Raw genomic sequence first — 22,980 nt, 5'->3', positions numbered from 1 at the left:
CCTTTGAGTCACAGGCGCCACCTGAAAAGTCTTCCTTTTTTAATGTATCATTGCTTTGCAAGGCTAAATAGTAGAATAATAAAAGATAATAAGTGTAATTTTACATAATCACATCTGTAAAATTGAGATAATACATTATCCACTTTTCTTGATAGTAATAAAGAGTGATTAAGTAAATTAATAAATGTAAAGCAGTCAGAGTGATGCCTGGCACATCATTATTTGCTTATTTCTTCATTTTTAGTCATACACTTCATACCGTGCTATTCCCTTTTACTGTTCTAAAAATAGTGTATGTGACTAAACTGCCTGCCATTCAGGACACTTTTTGAAGGGAAAGACATTGCATGAGAGGAGAAGAAGATAAGGGATGAATTCTAAGAGATTAATTCTCCCCTCCACTCTTAATCTTCCCAAGTAAGTTGTAGCAGAGGCCTCCTAAAAGAAGAGGTGAGCAAAGGCCTTGAGGATGTCTATAACTAACAGCATGCTTAAGACTGGATCCACTCGCCCCAGCCTGGCTTTGCACCCACTGCAATGCCTTCTCATAATGCCTTCCTCCCCTTCCCCAGGCCTTGTGAGCAGTAGTTTCATAACCCAAACCACACAAATGATTGTCCAACCTCACCCAGACAAGCCAGGAAAACAACATAAGAGAATTGCCCTCTCTGCACCTAATACTGGGCAAGATTCAGAACTGAGAATCCAGATGAATGATTCCTCTTTGTGCTTTTATGATAACTTGCCGGGGCATCATCACGCACCAGCTTGGATAGCTTTGGTTTATTTATACTACATGTGTTCTTGTTATCACACGATTTTTCTCTTCACCAGCATGAAATCTACTTACCTCGGCTCTTCGTTTTTCAAAAAAATTATTTATTATTTTTTTTTAGAAATAAGGTCTCACTCTATCACTTGGGCTGGAGTGCAGTGGCACAATCACAGCTCACTGTAAGCCTTCAACTCCTGGGCTCAAGCCATCTTCTCACCTCAGCCTCCCGTGTAGTTGGGACTACAGATGCACACCACCACTCCAGGCTCCTCTGCTGTTTGGATGCCACTTTGTTTACTCACTATGGCCATTCTTTTCTTTAAATAATATCTCAGCATTAATAGGGCCCCCTGTGACTATCTAGCAAGTCATTTAACAAATTAGCTTTTAGTAATAACTACACAAAAGGAATACTCAGGAGTCTTAATTCAAGTTACCCGTGTAAAGAAACTGTTAGACTTTACAACACAGTCTGAAAGTACTATTATAAATCACCCAGACACTGGAGAAGCATGAATCCTATGTACTCAATCTTGATATGAGGACAATTAATGACAATTAAGGTTATGGGGGGGGAAGCAGAAAGAGGGATGGAGGGAGGAGGGTGGGGCCTTAGTGTGTGTCACATTTTATGGGGGCAAGACATGATTGCAAGAGGGACTTTACCTAACAATTGCAATCAGTGTAACTGGCTTATTGTACCCTCAATGAATCCCCAACAATAAAAAAAAAAAAAAAAATCCAAAAAAAAAATAAAAAAAAAATAAAAAAAAAAATAAATCACCCAGACAAGAAAGAAAGTGAAGAGGGACAGAAACCAGAGCACCTACAGCTCTCCAAATAGTGCCTCTTTAGAGGAACATAAGTACAGAGATAACAAAAGGTAAATGCCAAAAAGTTGTATCAGTCTGTGAAACAAATTAAGAGACTAACTCCCTTAATACTCTTGAGAATTGAGGAAAATGCTTTAGGAAACCAAAATCTTACTCTTAAAACAAGAAAATGAATATACAAAGCAGAGGACCACAGTCTGAGAACATGCATCACATTAATGTAAAAAATGGCCAAGAATATGGAATCCCTCAAGGGCCCTTTTGCTCCCACCTTCTTTGTTAAAGAGAATGCCATTTAAACTGTACTCGATTTTCCTCCAACAAAAAGAAGAAATTGAAGTGTACCATGTGGAAAATATATATTTAAAAACTGTACAATAGTCTCGGCACCTGTAGCTCAGCGGCTAGGGCACCAGCCACATACACTGGAGCTGGTGGGTTCGAATCCAGTTGGGACTGCTAAACAACAATGACAACTACAACCAAACAATAGCCAGGTGTGGTGGTGGGTGCCTGTAGTCCCAGCTACTTGAGAGGCTGAGGCAAGAGAATCACTTAAGCCCAAGCCAAGAGTTGCTGTGAGCTGCAATGCCACGGCACTATACTGAGGGCAACATAGTGAGATTCTGGCTCAGTGCCTGTGGCTCAAGTGGCTAAGGTGCCAGCCACATACACCTGAGCTGGCGGGTTCAAATCCACCCCAGGCCTGCCAAACAATGACAGCTGCAACCAAAAATAGCCTGACTTTGTGGCGGGTGCCTGTAGTCCCAGCTACTTGGGAGGCGGAGGCAGGAGAATCCCTTAAGTCCAGGAGTTGGAGGTTGCTGTGAGCTGTGACGCCACAGCACTCTACCGAGAGCAACAGCTTGAGGCTCTGTCTCAAAAAAAAACATAGTAAGATTCTGTCTCAGAAAAAAACTGTACAGTAGGGCCAGACATGGTGGCTCATGCCTGTAATCCTAGCACTCTGAGAGGCCAAGGTGAATGGATTGCCTTCACGGGTTTGAGACCAGCCTAAGCCAGAGCAAGACCCCCTAAAAATAGACCTGTCTAAAAATAGCCAGGCATGGCGGCGCCTGTAGCTCAGTGGGTAGGGCACAGGCCACATACACAGAGGTTGGCAGGTTCGAATCCGATCCGGGCCAGCTAAAGCAACAATGACAACTACAACAGAAAAATAGCCGGGCCTTGTGGCGGGCGCCTGTTGTCCCAGCTACACAGGAAGCTGAGGCAAGAGAATCACTTGAGCCCAAGACTTCGAGGTTGCTGTGAGCTATAAATCCAGAGCACTCTACTAAGGGCGACAAAGCAAGATTCTGCCTCAAAAAAAATAAATAAATAAAATAAAAAGAAAAAGAACTGTACAGTTAAAGTTAGTTCAAGTTTCCAAGTCCCACTGAATGAAAAATTAGAAGCATTGTAACAAATGCAATTAGCGTAACCTGGTTTATTGTACCCTCAATGAATTCCCAACAATTAAAAAAAAGAAAGAAAAGAAAAATTAGAGGCATTGAAAGTCTAAACACAAGAAAATATTTTTCTTACTTTCTTAAAAAGGGCTAATAAAATGAATTATTTTGAAAAGTCAGTTTAGCAATGCTCATGACGAAAAAATTGCTGGTGAGTTTTTAAACACATGGGTTGGGAGGACCCAAAAAGGAAAGTTAATCAAGTGGAAAAAGAAAAAGGAACAAGCGATGGTAGGAGACAGAATACAAGTAAAAAGTGAAAGCCTTTGAAAAGAACCAAAAAGACAACTGGAGTAAGTAATCAGTGAAAATAGGGCAGTGTCTAGAACATACTCTCAAGATTTCCAACTCTGTGGGGTCTTTTTCCTTTCGTGGTCTTTAAGCTATAACTCTATATAGTTATAGACACCTGGTAGTAATGCCAATTATTCTTGTCCAGAGACATGAGAATAAATTATTTCTGATCGAGTTTTGATTAATTTTTCTCCCCTAGTGTTTGAAGAAGTCAATTTTACATTTTTGAAACAAATTTGTTTTTTTATCTTAATTAAATCAAATGAATACGAGGGTGTAATTTTTAGGTTACATGGTTCTCACTTCCAGGGTGAATTTCCATTTGTAGAAGAGCCCCTCACCCAGGGCGCATGTGCACATTAGGTGAGATCCCACCTCATGCCCTCCATCCTTCTGCTAAATATCCTCCCCCCCACTTCCCTCTACCCCCAAACTGGACTATATTAGTGTTTTATTGTTCTTATGAACATGTAATTGTTTATATATTGATTTCATGTTAGTATGGAGTAAACTGGATATTTATTTTTCCATTCTTGTGATACTTTACTAAGAAGAACGTATTTCAACTCCATCCAGGTAAATGTAAAACATGTGAAGATGTGAACAACTCCATCTTTTTAACGGCTGAATAGTCTTCTGTGGCATACATATACCACAGTTTGTTGATCCATTCATGGGTTGATGGGCACTTAGGTTGCTTCCGAGACTTGGCAATTATGAACTGAGCCTCAATAAACATTCTAGTGCAAATGTTTTTGTGGTAAAATGATTTTTTTTCTTCTGGGTAGATACCTAGTAATGGGATTGCAGGGCCAAATGGAAAGTCTACCTTTAGATCTTTGAGGATTCTCCATCAAATTCATTTCCTGATGGTCTGTATGGCCTATATAAACATGTGGGTCTGCTCTTTGGAGTGTCCTTGGAATCATTTTTTTTCTTGTTAGCATCTTACTAGTTCCCTCCTTAATTAGTAAGTTAAATAAGAGCTTTGACTTGTGTATATCTTATACAGTAGAACCTCTGTAAGTTGACCAGCCAAGAGACTGTAACAGAAGGGTCAACATACAGAGGTGGTTGACATAAGGAACTAGGCCTACTGTACTAACACATACATGTGGTGCATATCCAATCTATGAAAATTAGGTCAAGTTGAGGATACGGTTGGTGCAGGGAAGTGCTCAGCTATGGAGGTTCTATTGTATTTGTACAAGATACATGATTTTCTCTATAAAAATATATTCTTTTATGGAGCCAGGCATGGTAGCTCAGATCTGTAACCTTAGCACTTTGGTAGGCTGACGTGGGAAGATTGAGGCCAGGAGTTCGAGACTAGTATGAGCAAGAGTAATTACCCATCTCTACAAAAAATAGAAAAATTACCTGAGTGTTGTGGTGGATGCCTACAGTCCCAGCTACTCAGGAGGCCAAGGCTGGAGGATTGTTTGCACCTAGGAGTTTGGAGTTCCAGTGAGCTACCATGACACCACTGCACTGTAGCCCAGACAACAGAGGGAGACCTTGTCTCAAAAATTAATAAATAGGTTTGGCGCCTGTAGCTCAGCTGCTACATACACTGGAGCTGGTGGGTTCAAATACAGGGCCTGCCAATCAATGACAACCACAACCAAAAAAAATAGCTGGGCATTGTGGTGGGTGCCTGAAGTCCCAGCTACTTGGGAGGCTGAGGCAAAAGAATCGCTTAAGCCCAAGAGTTTGAGGTTGCTGTGAGCTGTGACAGCATGGCACTCTACCCAGGGTGATGTAGAGAGACTCTGTCTCAAAAAAAAAAATAAATAAAATATATGTCTTTTTATGGGAGGATGGGAAAGGATTCCAGGCAGAAGGAGCAACGACAATGATAATGTTTTTAAAATTTGGTATCGAGAAAGAATATCATATGTCGGCAGCAAGAAAGGCACAGGCATAGTGGGGAGGTAAGGCTTGAAAGGTAAGCAAAATTTAGGTCAAATGGGTTTTGTGAAATAACGGAAATGAAAAATGTATTATCTTAACAGCTGGTACCAGAATCTCCCTTACGAAAATTACTCTAATTTTTTTGAGGCAATACTTGACCTTAGAGCACAAGAGACAAATACTACCAGCGCACAAGGAAAACATTAGGAGGTAGCTAAAGTGATCTTCCTAAAACAAAGAAAGAAATTTGTTTCAGCTCCTAAAAAGAGAGAAGAGGAGAATCAGGAACATGATGAGCAATTGGAGACCATGTAAGGTGAAGACACAGTAATAAAATCTTGAGTTGGAGTAACTAAAGGCATTTCAAAAAATGGACCCCTAGGCTTGGCGCCTGTAGCTCAAGTGGCTAAGGTGCCAGCCACATACACTAGAGCTGGTGGGCTCGAATCCAGCCCAAGCCTGCCAGACAACAACAACCAAGAAATAGCTGGGCGTTGTGGCGTGTGCCTGTAGTCCCAGCTACTTGGGAGACTGAAGCAAAAGAATCGCTTAAGCCCAGGAGTTGGAGGTTGCTGTGAGCAGTGATTCCATAGCACTCTACCCAGGGCAACAGCTTGAGGCTCTGTCTCAAAAAAGAAGAAAAAAAAAAAAGGACCCCTAATGCTCACTTTGACATCATTCATTTGAATAGGTGTAATGTAAACCCTTTCAAAATTAGCTTTGCATCATAGAATTTCTAGGGAATTCTATAAGTGTTTGTAGAACTTTAATGGGAACAGAATTACACATTAGAGTTGCTGCCCACTAAAACATGAGCCCATAAGGGTGGTACTGATACAAAAGATGGCCCCCATAGAGACACGGAAATCTTAGAGAGGAACTCCAATTCCTAGGATTTGAGGTGGCCTTATTTAGCTCTCACTGGGTAGTAGATGCTCATCTGAAACACGGGTTACATAGACCAACACAATGAGTTTCAGCTTGGTCTTGGAAAGGTGGCTAGGGTGCCAAGACAGCTTGCCTGGAGGTTAGGAAACAACATGAACACAAGGGCAAGTAAGTTCTGCCTCTTCAGGTTTGGGAGAGCAACAGGAGAAGAGTTGCAAATTACAGAACATTTTATACACGAAGAAAAATTATTTTACATGGAAAATTAAAAATAAACTCATAAATGCTAGGACACAGAGCAGTGCTGTGATTGACAAAGGAATAGGGAAAAGGCCAGACAGCTGTTTGGATCACTGACTCATTGTTTCACACTTCTAGTTTCTAGCAAAGGGAAGGTCTAAAATTAGCTTCTTAAGTATTTTCAGCATTTAAGAAATCATATTAGCACTGGTGCAGGGGAAAATGGGAAATGACACGTGAACAGCTTCCTAGGGAACATTGACATTTTTCTTCCAGAAATGGCTTATGAAAGGACCATCCACAAACACTTTTTTTTTAAGCCATTTATTTTTAAAAACTGGTTTGTCAAATCACATACACAAGCAGATACACAACTACCAAAGTGGCCCTGTAAACAGACACCAGTGGGGCGTTGACCACACAGTACCTGAAAAATACAGCTGAAAAGGAGGAGTCCGTTGACTATTTAATTTCAGATTCCAACTTGACTCCTTGTTGAATGGCTTTAGATCAGCATACCATGAGTGACAGGTAGAGTCCCAAGTATAACAGCTGATGCCTCAGGGCTCCATTTAAAAACAAAACAAAAACCAAAACCAGCTTCCCCTATGCACAAGGGAAGCCTAGCCTATTTTTTTTTTCCTTTATGAAAACAGAAGCCAAGTTGCTCTTCTCAAATGGTTCAGCATTCCCAGTCAAGAAGTGTTGTGTGGTAACCCAGGTATTGCACTTGTTGAGCTACTTAATTTTCTTCACCTTCTGATTCAGAATCTTCTTCTGCATTTTGTAACCACTCAACACATTTCTTCATCTGGTCAAGAAAAACCCTTTTGCCCTTAGCAACGTGTGCTTCTTTGTACCATTTCAGTACTGCTTCTTCGCTCAGAACATCGGCTTTACAGAAGAGAACCACGATCTTCTGAAAAGCTTTCATGAAGTGGATGTTGTCGTAACAATATTCCTGAACCTGCTGGAGGAGGATCAGCTCCGACTGGCCTTGGGAGCTGACCACAGCCAGTAAGGGAGCATATTGCTGCAGGTGCTTGAGAGCCTGCTCTGCCACGAGTTCTTCCTTCTTATTCCACTCAACAGCATTCATTACACACAGGTCCACAGAAGCCCGATAACTGCTGTTTGGGGTAGATCGTTCCTCTTCATTTCTTCTTTGACATAAAGCACCACCTGCTTGATCTGACATTCCTGAGAAAGACACCCTTGGAGCTCCTTCTGCAGTTCCTTCCTGGTACCCAGGGACTGTTGGACTCGGAGGAAATCGGAAAGCTCCTTTAGACCTGCGTCAGTGAAGTGTTCAGCAAAATGATCCACACTCTGTTAACTGGAAAGAGTTCAAGCGGTCTCTTGTCTAAGTTGGCTTTTCTCAAAGACGAGGTAACAGAGTTGGCATCTTTTTCTGCCAATCATGCTTTAAAAAGCGACAGCAAAGAAGGCTGCAATGCCTTCTGTGACTAAGCTGTCTGTGAAGAGGCTGGTGAGGATAGTGTCAGGCAGGTACTGTTGCCCGGCAGGATCCCTGATAGCATTGCCAACTCTGTCTGCTCTGTTTTGGAAAAGGCTTTAAGGAAGAGGAGAAGCTTTTTCATTTCATCTTCGAATGCCTTTCCCAAATATTTATATCTCCTGATGAGTTCATTGAAGACCTGAGCGTAGTTTCTGATGGTTTCATGATCTTCATTTGCTGAAAACACACAGTGGTTGGTCTTCTTGGTCTTGTCACCATCATCTACGCATGTTCCTCCGGGGGCAAGCATACTGCCTGCCACCAAAACATCAAAGAGGGTGTCCGCATAGCGATGATAATCTAATAGCGAACCCAAAGAGTCCAGGACCTTGGCTACAGCTTCGAAGTTGTCATCAGCTTTGTTAAGCCCCTGGATAAGTGTATCCCCGAAAATTGTGGGTTCAAGTTTCTCTTTTTCATCCCTTTCCGAGTTTTGAACCTCTGGCCTATTAGCACTGGCTTCTGATGCTTATTCATAAAATTTCTGTCAGAGGAGGTTGCGACGACAGGCAAGGCTGGTCACGGCACTCTACTGAGGGTGACCAAGTGGGATTCTGTCTCTAAAATAAAAAAAAGGTAAAAAAAAAAAAAAAAAAAAAAGAATATGAGCTTTCTGCTCGGCGCCTGTGGCTCAAGCAGCTAAGGCGCCAGCCACATACACCTGAGCTAGCGGGTTTGAATCCTGCCCAGGCCCGCCAAACAACAATGATGGCTGCAACCAAAACAAGCCAGGCATTGTGGTGGGCGCCTGTAGTCCCAGCTACTTGTGAGGCTGAGGCAGGAGAATCACTTGAGCCCAGGAGTTGGAGGTTGCTGTGAGCTGTGATGTTATGGCACTCTACCCAGTATGACAGCTTGAGGCTCTGTCTTAAAAATATATATATATATATATATATTTATGAGCTTTGGAGTTAAACAATTCAATTTCAGCTCTATGCCTTCCTGGTTGTGTGATTTGGGGAAAGTGACTTAATCCTTCTGTTTCTCTGTTTTCATCTGGAAATGAGGGTTAATAACAATAATTTTCCTGGGCAGGGCCTGTGGCTCAGTGAATAGGGAGCCCGCCCCACATATGAGGGCGGAGGGTTGGAACCCGGCCCTGGCCAAACTGCAACAAAAAATAGCCGGGCGTTGTGGTGGGTGCCTGTAGTCCCAGCTACTCGGGAGGTTGAGGCAGGAGAATCGCCTAAGCCCAAGAACTGAAGGTTGCTGTGAGCTGTGACCCCACGGCACACTACCAAGGGCAACATAGTGAAACTCTGTCTCTAAAAAAAACAATAACTTTCTTTCAAAAGTAATCAGGATTAAACAACAGTAAGAACAATAATGGCTAAGCACTTAATAAGCAATACTAGCATATTACAGAACTTAATATTTGCCACACTGTGTAAGTACTTTATACCTACGAGAACTCTGTGAAGCAGGTACTATTGTCATCTCCATTTTACTGATGAGAGAAAGCATACAAAGGACTTACATGATGAACGCCATATAGTACATGACCAGTAAATGTTATCTCATCTTATTTCCATGCTATTACAGTGAGCTTGCTATCAGAGAGCATTGGATAGGAAGGACCAAAGGTCACGTCACAACTTCTCTTTTTCTTTTCTTTTTTCTTTTTGAGACAGAGTCTCACTATGTCACCCTTGGTACAGTGCTGTGACATCACAGTTCACAGCAACCTCAAACTCTTGGGCTTAAATGGTTCTCTTGCCTCCACCTCCCAAGTAGCTGGGACTACAGGCACCCACCACAATGCCCAGCTATTTTTTTTGTTGTTGCAGTTGTCATTGTTGTTTAGCTGGCCCAGGCCAGGTTTGAACCTACCAGCCTCGTTGCATGTGGTTGGTGCCGTAACCACTGTGCTATGGACACCAAGCTGCCTGGCTATTTTTAGTGACAGGGTCTCACTCTAGCTCAGGTCGGTCTCAAACTCCTGAGCTCAGGCGATCCACTTGCCTTGGCCTCCCAGAGTGCTAGGATTACAGGCATGAGCCACCACACCCTGCCCTACTTTACTATTTTACTGTATGATTTTACTACTTTACTATTAACTATCTCTTGAGGTTATTAGCATCGATTTTTTCAGCCCAGTGGACTGCTCTGGATTGATGAGGTACTGCCTGTTGATAGCTTGAAGTTTACTATGTGGAAGTATTGATACCACAGAAACAAGCAAACACTGCAAAGAAGGGCTTCCCACTCCTCCCCAGAGGATTAGTTTTTATACATTTATCAGCACACTTCTGATGATAAATTCACAGAGGGCAATAATTCAGTTGGCTCATCGATTATAATATCTTTCATCAATTCTTATAGCTACCTGGGATCAGACACTTTGAAACACGGGAGGAACATGATAAACCCAGCCTAGGCACAGATAGCTCACCCTGCAGAAGTAGATAGATTCATAGACCCAGAGAATCTGGCACTCCAGGTTCTGACCCACTGCAGGAACCATGAGGCTACGTGAGGTCTTGAGGAAGAGAAGCAAACAGCTTTGTTTTTCACTGGAGCAGAGATCCCAGTCATTTCTGTGCCAGGCACAAGATTTACTAATGCAGGATTATTCCTTCCATAAGCCCTTACTGCCCCATCGCTTTCCAGCACCACTAGAAAGATCAAAGAGTGGCTGTGCTTTGCCATCGCAGTTTCTAGATGTTTTATAATGCAGAATTGGGAGAAGAGGTAAGAAAAGTAAGAACAGAAATTAGGATATTGGGAAGAAGAAATGAAAGGTGATGTAGCTTAGTCTTAGAATTAGAGGAGGGATGAGTAGAGGTAGAGATGTTTGAACAGGGTGATCATGATAGGACTTGATATCTCTGTCAAAAGTTTTATATCTCAAAGACCAACAGTGGCCATTGAAGGATTTAGAAGTCATAGAATTAAATCTGTGCATTTTTTAGAAAGATTTCAGCAGTAAAATAGAGAATATATTAGAAGGAGCAAAGCCTGGAGACAGTAAACCTAGTTGGCACTGATTATAATGAACAATATTATGAAAGTTATGAGATATTTAGACCTTTGCAGAAGGTATTTAGACCTTTGCAGTGGGAGTAGGTAATCAGGCAGAAAGATACATTTTATTTAGGTGATTGAAAAGTCATTTGAATATCTGAAATCTTTTTTTCTTTTCTTTTTTCTCTTTCTTTTTTTTTTTTTTTTTTTTGAGACAGAGTCTCACTACGCTGCCCTCGGTAGAGTGCCATGGTATCACATGTCACAGCAACTTCAAATTCTTGGGCTTAAGGATTCTCTTGCCTTAGCCTCCCAAGTAGCTGGGACTACAGGTACCCACCACAATGCAAGGCTATTTTTTGTTGCAGTTGTCATTGTTGTTTAGCTGGCCCAGGCTGGGTTCGAACCTGCCACCATCAGTGTTTGTGGCTGGTGCCGTGACCACTGTGCTACGGGGCCTGAGCCTGAATATCTGAAATCTGAACCTTTTCATATTGGATATTGGCATACCTGGCTCTGTTGGTCCTCCTTCCCTTATAATTATGCAGAACCTGTTTATTACATGCAAGGTACTCTGGATAAAACTTCTGGGGGTGGAGACAAGATGGCTGACTGAAGCCAGCTTTCCACAGAGGCTCCTGTCCAGAAGGAGAGTTAAAGGACAGAAATTTAGCAAGTAACCTAGTGGATTAGAGCTGCACCAAGAGAGAAGGTTGAAGAACGCACATCACCCCCGCTGAGGCGAGCTGCAACCCCAAGGATACAAACAAAAGGTACAAAATCATCACCAAGCAGACAGGAGTCCCCTCTCCCATGAGAACGGCTTGGAGTGCCTCACAAACAAATGAGAAGAGTTCAAAGGTCCTCCCACTACACTCCACAGGAGAGACCCTCTAAAAACTAGACCTACCTCCCCTACTAGGGTGCCATCGCGTCCTCCTGTCACGCATAAAACTATATAAAACTGTATATATTTTCTACCTGCAGTTCTGAGCTCCCAGCACTCCCTTCCACTCTCACTGTGAGGTCTGGAGGCCTATCCCCCAGCAGTCCAGATTCTTAGGTGATTTCTCAAGGGGTGTGGACAGGGTCTGGACTGCAGCTGGTCAGTGCTGATTCTGTGGCACAGGAGGGAGGAGAGGATGGTTGGCTGAGAGGGAACCACACCAGAGCAACGGTGCCCCGAGGCACAGAAGAGCAACCATTTTTAGGCACAGAAGAGCAACCATTTTTGGCAATAATAGGGCTCACCCCCGGATATTTCGAAGTAACACCCGCTGTCTCTCTGGGCAACCAGAGGAGGCCGGGCATCTTCTCAGGTGGCAACCACTGCGGAACAGATCTCTGACAGAAACGAGGGCGCCGTGGGTAAATGATTTGCCTGAGGTAGTACCGGCCTGGGTGGAGCTCCGGGACTAGAAACCGCATGTGCAGAGCCGGGAGATTCCTAGGGCAGGGCTGACCCAGAGGACCACTTTACTGAGCCTAAGATGCACCCAGCCCTCAGGGGATCATCAGCCTATAGACAAATGAAGGCAGGAGGCTAGAACTGACAGCTAACTGAATACAAACCTGCAGGAGCAAAGACAGGGTCTGAGGCACAGGTTCTGGAAACTCAAAACATCTTCTCTTCTCCAGGGGAATTTAGCAGGGACAGAAACAAATTCCCAAAAAGTTGTTCTGTTCTGTGATAACATCAATCAGGGGGTGGAGCTGGAACTGAGTGAACACTCCCCAGTCTCCATCAAGCGCCCAAGGTTGTCAGGCCTCACCTCCCCCTGCTGGATAGAGGCAGAGATCAGTGGCTTGGCTGAGCAGACATAGATTTCCTTGTGATTAAGGCAGGTGCAAACCCCTGGAGTATCTGCTCATTGGAGGCAACTGGGTCACAGCCCTGCAAGGTTATCAGTGACTGGGTGTGACAAAGGTGCAAGGTGGGGAAGGAGGTATCAACCTTCCCAGACTCATCTATTTGCTGGGTGGATCCTCCTGACTTCACAGAGCACCAGAGCAAGTCGTATTTGAGTTGTCAGCAGACACCCACGATCTAGTTGCCAGAGACCTTTTAAACTCTCCCACCTGAGACAGGGGCTGACTGAGACAATTGATCTGGACCTTTTAAAATGAGCCAATCGCCTGAGGACTATCCAAGTGGTGCCCTGGGTGTGTGGTTGTAGGAAGGTTTGATTTTCCTTTTCCAATTGTTGCCTGTGGGGGGCGGGGTGACTTAATTGCTGGTATATTTCCATAGCTGAAACTTCAACCCAGAGTAACTGTTTCACTAGCATTGGACAGAGACCAGCTGAAAACAAGACAGAGCCACTTAGCCCCACCACAGGTCCCCAGTTTCCCAGGACTTAGCACTGTACGGGTCCTCGACAAAGCTCCAGGGGAAAAGTCAACCAGTGTCAAATAATCATGGGGTGGAATCAGTGGAAAAACTCTGGTAACATAAATAACCAGAATAGATCAACCCCCCCAAGGAAAGATATGGCAGATGTAACTGAAGATCCCATTCATAAACAACTGGCTGAGATGTCAGAAATCGAATTCAGAATTTGGATTGCAAACAAGATTAATAGAATGGAGGAAAATGTCGAATTAGAAATTCGAGGAGCAATTCAAAAGTCAGAATTAGAAATTCGAGGAGAAATTCAAAAGTTGTCTCAAGAATTTAACGAATTTAAAGACAAAACCACCAAAGATTTTGACGCATTGAAGTAAGAATTTGCAGCCCTCAAAGATCTGAAAAATACAGTAGAATCCCTCACTAGCAGAGTGGAGCAAGCAGAAGAAAGGATTTCTGACATTGAAGACAAAGCTTTTGAACACTCCCAAACTCCCAAAGAGGAAGAGAAATGAAAAGCAAAAACGGATCATTCTCTCAGAGAGCTCTGGGATAATTTGAAGAAGGCTAATATCTGCCTCATTGGAATCCCTGAAAGTGATGAAGTGGCTTCACAAGGCACAGAGGCCCTTCTCCATGAAATTATGAAAGAGAATTTTCCAGACATGCCACAAGATTCTGAAATTAAGATAGCACACAGTTTCAGAACCCCAGCACGACTCAACCCGAATAAGACATCCCCCAGGCATATCATAATTAACTTCACTAAATTTAATATGAAGGAGAAAATTCTGAAAGCAGCCAGATGTAAGAAATCCATTACTGGGCGGCGCCTGTGGCTCAGTGAGCAAGGCACTGGCCCCATTTGCCGAGGGTGGCGGGTTCAAACCCAGCCCCGGCCAAACTGCAACAAAAAAATAGCCGGGCGTTGTGGCGGGCGCCTGTAGTCCCAGCTACTCGGGAGGCTGAGGCAGGAGAATTGCTTAAGCCCAGGAGTTGGAGGTTGCTGTGAGCTGTGTGATGCCATGGCACTCTACCAAGGGCAATAAAGTGAAACTCTGTCTCTACAAAAAAAAAAAAAAAAAGAAATCCATTACTTACAAAGGGAAGAATATTAGAATGACTGCAGATCTCTCTGCTGAAACTTTTCAAGCCAGAAGAGGGTGGTCATCGACTTTTAATCTCCTAAAACAAAATAACTTTCAACTCCGGATCCTGTATCCAGCTAAACTGAGTTTCGTTTATGATGGAGAAATTAAATACTTTAATGACATTCATATGTTGAAGAAATTTGCCATAACCAAACAGCTCTTCAGGATATTCTCAGACCTATCCTCCATAATGACCAGCCCAATCCTCTACCACAGAAGTAAACTCCCTCAGAAACTTTTTAATCAAACTCCAACTTGCACAGTGGCGAAAGGATTAAAAATGTCCACTGGACTTTCAAAAAACTCGATACCCAAAATTTTACCAGACTTACCTATATTCTCCATTAATGTGAATGGCTTAAACCTCTTAAATACGGTGTTTGGTGCTCTTTCTCTCCATTGGGTCTCATTTTCCTGCAACACTTTAAATAGAGCCTTGGCGGTGCCTGTAGCTCAGTGGGTTGGGCACCAGCCACATATACCCATGTCAGCAGGTTCCAAACCCAACCTGGGCCAGCTAAACAACCATGACAACTACAACAACAACAACAACAACAAATAAAAAACAGAGTCTTACTTTGTCACCCTTGGTAGAGTGCTATGGTGTCATAACTCACAGCAACTTCAAACACTGGCTCAAGCAATCCTCTTGCCTCAGCCTCCTAAGGAGCTGAGACTACAGGTGCCCACCAAAATACCCAGCCAGTTTTTTCTATATTTAGTAGAGATGGGGTCTCACTCTTGCTCAAGCTTGTCTTCAACTCCTGAGCTCAAGCATCCACCCATCTCGACCTCTTAGATGGCAGGGATTACAGGCATGAGCCATTGCACTCAGCCTAGATTTTTTTCTATATAGCCAAAAGTAGTTTATAAAGCTGACTTAATAAGTATATCTAAATTACTGCTAACAAATGGCTCTTAAATATGTAAGACATTCAGTATCATATATATCTAAGAAAATGCAAATTAAGGGCAGCACCTGTGGCTCAGTGGGTAGGGCACCGGCCCCATATACCGAGGGTGGTGGGTTTGAGCCCAGCCCTGGCCAGCTAAAACAGCAGTGGCAACTGCAACAAAAAATAGCCCGGTATTGTGGTGGTCCTGTAGTCCCAGTTACTCAAGAGAATTGCTGAAGCCCAAGAGTTGGAGGTTGCTGTGAGCTGTGATGCCACAGCACTCTACCGAGGGTGACACAGTGAGACTCTGTCTAAAAAAAAAGAAGAAGAAAGAAAGAAAATGCAAATTAAAAAACAAAGAAACAGGAAAATCTTTTTTTTTTTTTTTTAAAGACAGAGTCTTACTATGTCACCCTCGGTAGAGTGCCATGGCATCACAGCTCACAGCAACCTGCAACTCTTAGGCTTAAGTGCTCCTCTTGCTTCAGCCTCCCAAGTAGCTGGGACCCAGGTGCCCACCACAACACCCAGCTTTTTTTTATTGCAGTTGTCATTGTTGTTTAGCAGCCCAGGCTGGGTTTAAACCTGGCTGCCTCGATGTCTGTGGCCTGCACCCTAACCACTGAGCCAGAAACAGGAAAATCTTAACTGAAAATGTTGGCCAACAACTCGTGGCTCTTGCTTCATGACAATGCACCAACTGGCACAGCACTTTCTGTGGGAGAATTTTTAGCCAGTAAACACATAACTGCATTAGAACACCCTCCCTACTCACTGGATCTGGCTCCCAGTGACTTTTTCTTTACTAAATAAAGATAAAGGAAATATTGAAAAGAAGATATTTCCATGACATTCAAGACATCAGGGTAATACGACAGTACAGCTGTGATGGCCATTCCAGAAAACGAGTTCCAAAACTACTTGGAAGGGTGGACGAGGCACTGTTACCAGTGCATAGCTTCCCAAGGGAAGTAGTTCAGAGGTGACTGTAGAGATATTCAGCAACAAGCTATGTAGCACTTTTTCTAGGATGAGTTTGCTAACTTAATTATCAGACCTATGCATTTAAGATTCCTCCGTGGCTTTTTACAGCTTTATAACTCATTTATTTTTAATCCTAGATGATATTCCAGTATATGAATATACCAGATTGTTTACCCATTCATCTACTGAAGGATATGTTGGTAGCTTCCAAGTCTTAGCATTTATGAATAAAACTGTTATAAACATTTGTGTACAAGCTTTTGTATGGACATAAATTCTCAACTCAACTCATTTGAGTGAAAATGAAGGCGCATGATTGCTAGATCATATGGTAACAGTATGTTTAACTTTCTAAGAAACTGCCAAACTGTCTTCCAAAGTGTCTGCCCTATTTTGCATTCTCACCAGTAACCAGAGTTACTATTGCTCTGCATCCTTCCCAGCAGTTAGTGTGGTGTTTTGGATTTTCACTATTCTAATGGGCATGAAATGGGATCTGATTGTTGTTTAAGTTTGCAATTTCCTGATGACATAGGACATTGAGCATCTTTTTTTTTTTTTTGTAGAGACAGAGTCTCACTTTACCGCCCTCAGTAGAGTGCCATGACGTCACACGGCTCACAGCAACCTCCAGCTCTTGGGCTTACGCGATTCTCCTGCCTCAGCCTCCCAAGCAACTGGGACTACAGGTGCCCGCCACAACGCCCGGCTATTTTTTGGTTGCAGTTCATCAGGGGCTGGGTTTGAACCTGCCACCCTCGGTATATGGGGCCAGCGCCCTACTCACTGAGCCACAGGCGCCACCCTGAGCATCTTTTTATATGTGTGTCACCTGTCCAGATTTTTTGCCCATTTTTAATTGAGTTAACAACCCAATTGAGACACGGAGGAACTCAACAACTTGCCCAAGATTACACAACTGGAGCTGTGCCCAGGCATGAGGACTCAAAGTCTACACTCCTAATCACTATCTGTATTGCCTTTGGAATACGGGTTTTAGAGTTTAAAAAAATATATAGGTCTCTACAGTTTGATTAGTATCTATAGTTTGGTAACTAATCTTTTGGAGCCACAGTTTCTTCTTCTGTAATGTGAGGATAACAGGAGTTGTGTTGAGAATCTTTAAACCCACCCGTCACACGGTTGTCATGAGTATTAAAAGTGACAGCAGAAAAAGTGCTCAGTTTGTTCTCAGCACATAGTAGCTGCCAATAAATGGTAGCTATTATTAGTTCAACGCCACATGAAAAAATGAGAAAGGCCTAGAGTAGCCATAAGTAGCCTAGAAATTAAAATACAGTCTGGGGCTTTAAATTCTACAGAAATTCAGACATTTCTTGGTGAGGTTTTCATGACCAGCTGTCAGCTGACACTTCAATTCCTTATACCTACTACATATGAATGATAAAAGGAGTACTGGTTCTTAAAAGAAGAATGGAATTTTACTGTATTCAATTTCCCTTTCCTATTCATCTTACCCTCCTGCTATCCCTGGGAAAAAAAGTCACAATTCTATTAAACTTGCAGCTCATCAAGCAGGCCTGTAACCAGATGTGCCCTGCTTGCCTCCACTGCAGCTGGAATGGGGGCAGAAGAGAAAAACATCCCGGCAACTGCACCTGATGTGAATGAAGCACTGTCAAAGGTTCCAGGGCACCTTTGAAACCACAGGAGCTTTGTGTTGAGTTGTCAGTAAGACCATATTCTTCAAAGTGTGTGTGTGTGGAGTGGGTGTGCGTGTGTGTCTGCGGGGAGGGACTGTGGGAAAATAGGACATTATGGATGTAACAACTTTATCAATAAAAGTAGAGGCAAACTGAATGAACATTTTCTGAAACTGTTCTGTTTTGGTTGTTGGTTTGGGGGTGCTTTGCTTTGCTTTGCTTTGTTTTTGATACAGTGTCTCACTCTGTCACCCTGGGTAGAGTGCCGCGGCATCATAGCTCACAGCAACCTCTAACTCTTGGGCTTGTGCAGTTCTCTTGCCTCAGCCTCCTGAGTAGCTGGAACTACAGGAGTGCACAACGACCCCTGGCTCTAAAATTGTTTTTTAATGAAAGTGATCAAAAGCAAAGACTACAAGTTCAAAAAAGGAAAAAAGAAATTTCTTAAAAACCTGATCTTCAGACCTCCCTCTTTATTCTGATGCTGAGCCATCTTTATATACAATAAATAAAATCTTGAGGCTCTTCCTAAGCAACTGACTGACTGGGGCCCCTCTTGGCAAAGAAGATTCCTAAAATTGAGTTGCTAGCCATGAGAAAGGAGATCAGAGATGCCTCATTATGCCCCCTCCTCTCCTAGAGAAGTCCTTTGTGACTAACAGGCCTAAGGCTCTGCAAGACCTACCTGCAGGTCTTCAAAATACGTAACAAACTACTGTAGTCTGTCCAGTACTTTGTCTCTAATTAATAAGCATTAATATAATAAGCATTCCTTTTCACCAACTCCGGGCCTTTCATCCAATTGTCAGCTAAAGAATCTTTAAACCCACCCATCACCTGTAAGTCCTCCCACTTCCAGATGTCCCATTTTTCTGGGCCAAACCAATGACTCACTTGTAATCCCTGTCTTTCTGAAATGTATAAAGCAAAATTGTAACCCCACCACTGCTCAGGTGCACATTGCTCGAGGCTTCTTAGATGTGGGCTCCACATCATAGTCCTCAAATTTGGCTCAGAATAAACCTCCTTAAATTATTTTATTAAGTATGGCTTCTTCTCTGTCGACCTTTAGAATATCTCACTTTCTTTAAATAAAGATCCTTAACTAATTTGGGGAACTTTTTCTTTGTGAAAGTTAACAATTGAATAATTTACCTAAATATGTGGGATCAATATCTAAGTGCCTGCCTCCCTACCCTGAGACGTCCAGAGCTTACCTGTCTTCTGGCAGTAGTTAATGAGAAAGTTGCATTTAGTAAGATAATAGGTTAATTAATTATGTTTGAAAAGAAGTTGTTCACAGGCTCCAATTGGTATTAAAAATGCAAAATTAAATCAATATACAATCACCTACACATTCGTACGAATGGTAAAACATAACCATAGTGCAGAAAGTGGAAGGGAAGAGGCGAGAGAGGGGAGGGAACGGGGGAAGTGGGGGAGGGAGGATATTTGGGGGAACCTCGCCTAATGTGCATGATGCAATGGTACATTTCAAAACTATTAAGAAAAGAGTATAATTGTGGTGGATGTGTTAATCAGTTCGATGTAAGCATTTCACGTTGTATATCAAATCAGTATGCTGAACCCCATAACTGCATCAATGTACACAGTTCTGATTTAATAAAAACAAAAAATAAAAATAAAAAATAAATAAAACTGCAAATTACCATAATTTTTTTTCTTTTTGTGACAGAGTCTCAAGTTGTTGCCCTGAGTAGAGTGCTGTGGTATCACAGCTCACAGCAACCTCAAACTCTTGGGCTTAAGCAATTCTCTTGCCTCAGTCTCCCAAGTAGCTGGGACTTCAGGCACCTGCCATAACACTCAGCTATTTTTTGTTGTCATTTGGTTCAGCAGGCCCATGCCAGGTTAGAACCCACCAGCCCCAGTGTAGGTGGCCAGCACCCTAACCACTGCACTACAGGCACTAAACTGCAGTTTTACCTTTTATACTGTAGTACTTTTAATTTTAATTTTTTTTTTTTAAGACAGAGGCTATGTCACACTTGGTAGAGTGCTGTGACATCACAGCTCACAGCAACCTCAAACTTTTGGGCTTAAGTGATTCTCTTGCCTCAGCCTCCCAAGTAGCTGGGACTACAGGCGCCCACCACAACACCTGGCTATTTTTTTTGTTGCAGTTGTGATTGTTGTTTAGCTGGCCTGGGCCGGGTTTGAACCCACCAGCCTGGGTGTATGTGGCTGGCGCCCTAACCACTGAGCAACGGATGCTGCCCATGAACTACTTTCTTGAAGAGTCAATTGTTTAACTCTATCCACTGACATATACATTTAGGTATAAGAACTAGACTAGATAAAGGAAATACAGGCTTGTATGGGATAGTCTTAGTTCATAAGCAAACAACTTTAAAAGAGATACTCGCATTTAAAAAGGCAATCTATAAATACAAAGGAAATTCAATTTCTTAAATCAAGTCAAAATTTACTTACTGCCATCTGCTCTTCACTGTGACACAGCAATAAAATCCATAAACGAATGACTCACAGACTGTAAAAGAGTTGCCCAAATGAATCCCATGAACTGATGAAACAAATAAGAACTGAAGTCTAAGATTGATTGATACCAGGAAGTGAAGCTTAGAAGTTTCCACGTGATCCTAAGAAAATCACATAAGCTTTCCTGGGTCAGTGTTCAATGTGCTCTATAATCCTTAACTTTGGGGGCCTGAGCATCAAATGATTATTGAAAAGACAAACATCAAATAAAAATGGGAAAGTATTTGTTTCAAATGTGAAACATTGAAACTTCAAAATGAAACAAAGTAAACAGATTCAGTGAAACAGAGGGAAGTAGAGTTTGGTCAATAGTCCCAGTTTTTTTTATCTCAAAAAGGAGGTAGAGAAGAGTCAGAGTCAGACAAAGGAAAACAACAATTTACCAGAAAATATAAGACATGTTCTAGTTATACTGGCCAAGGGCTCCCAGTTCATTAAGTGGGGTTACAGGGTCAGGATAAGAAAGAAGGGTCCAAAGCAACGTAGACCAGAAGGTGGGGCAATTTGGACAGCAGGGAAGGTTCCTCCCTCCCTTCCTTCCTTCCTTCCTCCTTCCCTCCCTCCCTCCTTTCTTTCTTTCTGAAATAGAATCTCACTTTGTTACCCTTGGTAGAGTGCCATGGCATCATAACCCATGGCAAGCTCAAACTCCTAGACTCAAGCAATCCTCTTGTCTCAGCCTCCTGAGCACCTGGGACTACAGGTGTCTGCCACTAGGCCTGGCTATTTTTAGAGCTATAGTGTCTCTCTTGATCAGGCTGGTCTCCAACTCCTGTGCTCAAACAATCCCCACCCGACACGACCTCCCAGAGTGCTAGAATTTCAGGCATGAGCCACTGTGCAGGGCCGAGCAGGGAAAATTTCTTTTGATTCCTGGTAGGATGACAAACTGTCACATTATCGGTATTAATGTTTGTGAATGCAAATTGTACTGTTGATAAATGAGTTAATAACAATTTTTTCTTTTTGAGACAGTTGTGGCATCATCATAGCTCATAGCAACCTAAAACTCCTGGGCTCAAGCAATCCTCCTGCCTCAGCCTCCGGAGTAGTTGGAACTACAGATGCTTGCCACAATGCCCAGATACTTTTTCTATTTTTATTAGAGATGAGATCTTGCTCTGACTCAGGCTAGTCTTGAAGTCCTGAGTTTAAGCAATCCACCTGCATCAGCCTCCCAGATTGCTAGGATTATGGACGTGAGCCACAGCACTTGATAGAGTTAATACAATTATAATGAGAGGCAGGGTGTAGTGGCTCACACCTGTAATCCTAGCACTCTGGGAGGCCAGGCCAGTAAATTGCCTGAGCTCACATATTTCCAGAACAGCCTGAGCCAGAGTGAAACCTTGTCTCTAAAAATAGCCAGAAGTGGTGGTGGGTGCCTGTAGTCCCAGCTACTTGGGAGGCTGAGGCAAGAGAATTGCTTGAGCCCATGAGTTTGAGGTTGCTATCAGCTATGAAGCCACGGCATTCTACTAAGGGCAACAAAATGAAATTCTGTCTCAAAAAAAGAAAAAGAAAAGAAAACAATTATAACAACAAAAATAATAGCAAACACTTACACATAGCAATTGTTCTGCATCAGGCAGTGTTGTAAGCACTTTACACAAATTGACTTATTTAAGTTCACCCTATGAGTACCTGTGAGGTAGGCACTGATATCTTTATTTTTTCATATGAGGAAATTGTGGCCCAGAGACATTAAGTGACTTGTTCACGTCTCGTGGAAATAACAGAACCAGGAGGAGTCAATCAATGAATTAATTAACAGCGCAGTCACTTGGAATGCTCTGCCTTGGCAGGCAGAAACACATGCTATTTTCTGTTCTAATAATGTAGAAATATACTCTATTCTCAGCAGCCTACTTAGGAACTCAGTACTGAGTATTTACCAGTATTCATACAGGATACAGGCTTCTCCCCCTTGCTGTATGGCATTTTGTGCTCATTTATCACCTGCAAGGCACACAATTCTCACATATGATCTGCCATTTCTTCTTTATTGTATATATTTATTGGGTCCAACATGATTTTTATTTTTGAGACAGTCTCACTTTGTCACCCTGGGTAGAGTGCCATGGCGTCATAGTTCACAGCAACCTCAAACTCCTGGGCTTAAGCAATTCCCTTGCCTCAGCCTCCCAGGTAGCTGAGACTACAGGTACCCGCCACAACGCCTGGCTATTTTTAGAGATGAGGTCTCACTCCAGCTCAGGCTGGTCTCAAACCTGTGCGCTCAGGAAATCCACCAGCCTTGGCCTCCCAGAATGTTGGAATTACAGGCGTGAGCCATCATAACTGGCCCAACATGATGTTTTAAAATATACATATATGTGGCTCACTGCCCGTAGCACAGTGGTTATGGCACCAGCCACATACACCAAGGCTGGTGGGTTTGAACCTGGCCCAGGCCAGCTAAACAACAATGACAACTGCAACAACAAAATAGCCGGGTGTTGTGGTGGACACCTATAGTCCCAGCTACCTGGGAGGCTGAGGCAAGAGAATTGTTTAAGCCC

At 42.8% G+C, this 22,980-nt stretch overlaps 1 pseudogene across 1 annotated transcript; it reads right to left on the bottom strand.

Annotated features, from left to right (window-relative positions):
• Positions 1 to 6,781: 6,781 nt before the first annotated feature.
• LOC128597324 (eIF5-mimic protein 1-like) lies at positions 6,782 to 8,409 on the bottom strand (annotated as a pseudogene). The gene has a single exon (XR_008383241.1). The product of XR_008383241.1 is annotated as an eIF5-mimic protein 1-like (transcript).
• Positions 8,410 to 22,980: the final 14,571 nt, after the last annotated feature.

The sequence above is a fragment of the Nycticebus coucang genome, chromosome 10 (genome assembly GCF_027406575.1).
Source record: "Nycticebus coucang isolate mNycCou1 chromosome 10, mNycCou1.pri, whole genome shotgun sequence".
Lineage (NCBI taxonomy): Eukaryota > Metazoa > Chordata > Mammalia > Primates > Lorisidae > Nycticebus > Nycticebus coucang.
The sequence above is the reverse complement of the archived record's forward strand: the minus strand, read 5'-3'. Positions and strand labels throughout refer to the sequence as shown.